Source organism: Setaria viridis, chromosome 2 (assembly GCF_005286985.2).
Source record: "Setaria viridis chromosome 2, Setaria_viridis_v4.0, whole genome shotgun sequence".
In the NCBI taxonomy this organism is placed as follows: domain Eukaryota; kingdom Viridiplantae; phylum Streptophyta; class Magnoliopsida; order Poales; family Poaceae; genus Setaria; species Setaria viridis.
Window position 1 is genome coordinate 15530527 of NC_048264.2, and position 4727 is coordinate 15535253.

The 4727-nt window shown below is 43.2% G+C and overlaps 1 long non-coding RNA gene across 1 annotated transcript; it reads right to left on the minus strand.

Annotated features, from left to right (window-relative positions):
* Positions 1–267: 267 nt before the first annotated feature.
* On the minus strand, positions 268–3642 carry LOC140222048 (uncharacterized). The gene is made up of 2 exons (XR_011897593.1): positions 3003–3642; positions 268–1645 (listed from the first exon to the last, which is right to left on the minus strand). It is a non-coding gene; the product is annotated as an uncharacterized lncRNA (long non-coding RNA).
* Between the last annotated feature and the right edge of the window lie 1085 nt (positions 3643–4727).

Genomic DNA, 4727 nt, shown 5'->3' on the forward strand with positions numbered 1-4727 from the left:
GTGTACTACCGAGTCACCGATGAGTATGACAAGGTGACCAGGAAGTACGAAACCTTGGAGCACAAGTTTTATAAAGAGAAGCAGCTACGCAAGGATGGAAAGGTTCAACTCGTAGATCTGATGGAGAAACTTCATGCGTAGCAGGCTGAGTTGGAGGCGAAGGATCTTACTCTCAAGGAGCCATTAGAAGCCGCTCAGCCCTTTGCTAACATGGTGGAACTCATAATCAAGAAGCATTTCTCACACGAAGGTGAGTGGTTACAGAGATTACAACATTCCCATCACATTAATGTAATTCAACAATTTATTACATCAGAGTTTTCGAAATTCAAATAGAGTTTGCAAGGTTGTAAACAACAAAGAGGTAAACCATGCGGAAGTTAAATGCGGATACACGATATCATGACGAAGCCGATCATGATATCAATAACCCCTATCCTCGCTGTCCGAGGAGGGATCCCACTCGACCGTCCAACCCGGAGGGAGCTGGGTAGGCCAAGTGACGCTAGCAGCCAAACTATCGATATTACCTAAAAAGTTACGCCACAAGCAAGGCTGAGCAACTAATACTCAGCAAGACTAACCCGACAATGGTTGCTAAACCACTAACTTCTAGAAATGCATGCTCTTTGGCTATGGGTTTGCTTTTGCCAAACGTGACTAATGTTGATCCTTACTTTCAATATTTTAGCTCATGTTCTAAGTTCATTAACCAGTCTAAATTAGCAACTTATACTAAGCAAACATAGTTTTCAAACAATTAATGACAAGCATCAAGTTTAATATCTCCATCATGTTCCATCCTTACTCAGTGCAGCATAGCGTCAAGTAGCCCCAAACTGTGAGAGGCAGACGATTCGAATCGAGTTTATTAACCATGCATGGTGAACCTAATCCCACGACATCCGCGCACCACGAAGGGTCGCTTCACTTGTCAGCCGTCCCCATCAAATCCCCAGCACGTGTCGGGTCCACTTCCCTTGGTACAAGGCCCCACGGTCCTGGCCTCTGCCGTACTGTGACTGCATTTGTCACCACATGATGCACCAGGGGAAAATTCAATTTCCAGAGGCAGTGGAACGAAACGCTCACATCCTAGTTCAATCAGGTACTAGACTTTCCATCCCATACTAGGTATGAGATTAGTACTTTCAAATACTTGATCACGAACACTATCACTTTTCGACCTTAGTCCATTTTAAGTAGATAGACGGGGCAAACCACCGAGTACCGAACAATAAAGCCCGTCCCCGTCCATCGTCCTTATTGTTATAATATAAGTAAAGCAATCAACTCCTATAGCTCACAAGTGACAAGCAATCACTCGACTTTGGTCGAGTCCTATTTAAGCATTGCATCTACTCGACTTTAGCAACTAGTGCTCAGATCAAGGTACTAAGTTTCATGCACCTATGGTTTCAATCAACTCCTAGAAACGTAAATGCATAATCATAAGCATCAACATATTGCATAAGTTTAACACAGGGAATCATGCACCGGGCCTTGCCTTCAGGTTCAGAGAAAGTTAGCTAGTCTTCGGGGTCTTGATCTAGCTCAGGCTCAGCTTCCACGTGATATAGCTCTGCGGCGGTTTCCTCTTCCCGCGTGGGGTGGAGCTCGTAGATTCCGTCGGCGATATTAACTTCTACATGATATGCATATGCAGGTAGTTCAATTTTTCATGCTTTCACATGCAGGATGCAAGACATGAATTATTGTTGAAGTGTAAATTGCATTTTGACCACATTCACCTAAATAAGGTTCTAGACTTTCATTATCTTCATGAATTAAGGTGTGTTGTGGTATGAAACTCGGGGTTGACTTTGATGGTGATTGTGTACACATATAAGGTTTTACAATTTAGACTTCACAAAGGAAAGTGGGGTCACTCTATGGTTGCTCAAGGTTCCTTTGGAAAGTTATCCTATTTCTGAATGTTTTTCTGTACCTCTTCCATAAATTACCATTTTAACCTTACTATGCTTAACGTTTTCTTTTATTCATATAAACTGGTTCATATTCCAAATTTTGTTTCCATATTCAAACAGCCACATATGACACTAAGAATTTAGCAGTAACTCAATCATGTCATCACTGATTTACTGTAAAAATTTGGGATCCATTGGACAAGTACAAAAATAATTAAAATTGTTTCATTACCCAAAGGTAGCATGTACTTAACCATTTTTATCTCAAAATCTACAGTGATTCTGAGGGTAAAACTTTAGCAGTGAGTTGAATGTGTGCGACAGAGACTTTGATGAAGTTTTCATAATTTTTAGTGAAGGACATCTATTTTCCACATATATCCCCTAATTATCTTTCCATAAAAAGGAAAGTGTGCCTCATTAAGTGTCATCCAGGGTTTCATATTTTTCCCAAGATCTATACTTCAAAACTAAACTACTCCCAGTTGATTCACATTTTTCCCTACTCTAGATTAATCTGTAGGCAAAAAGATAAATTTAACCATAGATTCCATAGATAGAAGTTAAACTGTGATTTAAAGTTCCAAACTAGGCTGCAAAGTATTTTCCTAAGTTTCTTCTGACTGCAAAAAGCATCTCAGAGGTGGTTTTGTTATTTTTACATTTTTCTGTGATTTACTATGATTTAAATGGCCTAAACAAGAAATAAAATTACAGAGCATTATTTCTAATAGTAACATGAGCAAAGTTATTTTTCTATGAAACTATTTTTCTCACTGGGTGTAACAAAAGTGGTTTGATATTTTTCTGATTTTTCTACATTTATCTGTGCTTTTCCAAAGTTCAGTTCATTTAAAACCATTTAAAACAGATAAAGCCATGGCAGTTTTACAGATAGGCCCTAGGACTTCTAAAAATTCACATATCTGCCCTCAAGTTCTACAACTAGGCTCCTGCAACTTCTAAAACTCCTCAAATGGGTCCCTATGGCGGCCAGCGGCGGGGCGAGTGTGATTCCAGCAGTACGGCGCGCAATCCAAGGGAATGAGGGCTCGGGATCATAGGTGTGCTCACCAGGGAAGGCTTGGGGCAGGTTTGGGTGGCGGAGAAGGCGTGTGGACAGCGAACAACAATGGGGATGAAAACATGGGCGGCGGAGGAGGATCCTCCGGCATGTCGGTGCCGGCGAGGCTTCCAACGGCCAATGGAGGGTGCGGGAGGCTTCGCGTGGCTGCGGCGAAGCTAGCAGAGGCGGCGTTGAGCGGTGGGGTAGTGCAGAATTGGGGTCTCCATGGCGAGTGTGGCTGAGCAGAGCTTCGACAGAGCTTGCGCGGCGAGACGACGGTACGGGTGAGCGGGGGGCTGCGTAGGCGGGCATTCACCGATTTTATAGGGCCAGGGCGAAGCGGAGGGGCGAGGCAAGGCCAACGGTGGCAAGAGGCATGGCCAGAGGGCACTAGGGAGCCACTGGCGGCCAGTTGATTGGCAGGGGATGCCATTGGCGGGTGGATGCGGAGCTCCGGGGGAGCATCCCGCTCGCACTGGCCCGGTGGGATACAGAAGCTGCAGAGCGGTTTTGCCACGCGCGCTGGTTAGCGGAGCTAGGCTCCGTTGTGTCGCGTCAGGCGGTGGGTTGGTAGAGCAGGGCTCGACCAGCGGGCGGCCATGGCGTGGCGCACGGCTGCGGGCGAGGTGAGGCGCGCGGTTGGGTGAAGCAGATGGTGTGGGCAGGCGATAAGATGCGCGGGCAAGCTTACTAGGTAGGCAAGGCATCGATGGGTCGCATCACCGAGCGGATAGGCCACGGCGAGCTCGCCAGTGGGGGATGGCCACCTGGCGGTGGCGAGCTGAGTAGCGCCAGCACGCTCTGGCGCAAGGTGAAAGGCTGAGGTTTAAGTGAAATTTAAACCAAAACTTTGAACTACACTTCAAAATTTCCCTTTTTAAGATCTGTTGTCCTTAGGTCAAAGTTTAAACTTTACAAAAGGTTCTAGTTCAAAATTGAGATAGATTTGGATCTATAAAGGTTCAAAAGTTTTAAGTTGATTTCAGTGATTTGGCTGCTTTTGTCTTGAAATTTGAAAGGCTTCTTACATGTATTTGGCAACAATTTAATTTACAAAGTTGTTGTATACACTTGGGTCTCAAACTCTTATAAAGGGCTTTGCTTATGTTTGGTTTGAGTTTTGTGAGTAATTTGCTTGTCAAGATACATACTTTGAACTTTTTCCAGACTTGGAACTATTTGCCAGTTTGGGCTGAGTTAACCATTCTTGTCCACTTTGACCTAATTTTTTAAGGGTTTTTGATATTTGGCCCTAGGTTAAATAAGTAAATTTGTAAAAGACTTGTAGTATTTAAACTTATATAAAGGGTTTGACTTAAGTTCATATACAAATTTGGGACAAACAGGGCTACCAAGTGGAGGTTTTTCACTGTTTTCAGCACTTATAGTTTTAAAGTGAGTTTGAAAAGCTACTGATTTTGATTCTAGTTTTTGAACCTCTTATTCTTCAAATCAAAGAAAGTGCTAATAAATAAAGTTGTTAGAAATGTAAAACTCTATAACTTTTAGTTTGGCAAAATTTTAAGTTTCTATACAAAATTTCAAGTTTTGATTTAACCTCAACTTGAGCTATTAAGGGCAAATTTGACCTTTCACTTGCTAGATTAGTGTCTAAGCCTCCTATTCTAGCGTAACCAAAATTAGTTTACTAGAGTTATTACAGATGTGATTGGGGAAGCCGTAGCGATGGACGATCTTGATGAGGAAGTCAAGTACTCTACCTGCCTTGGGGC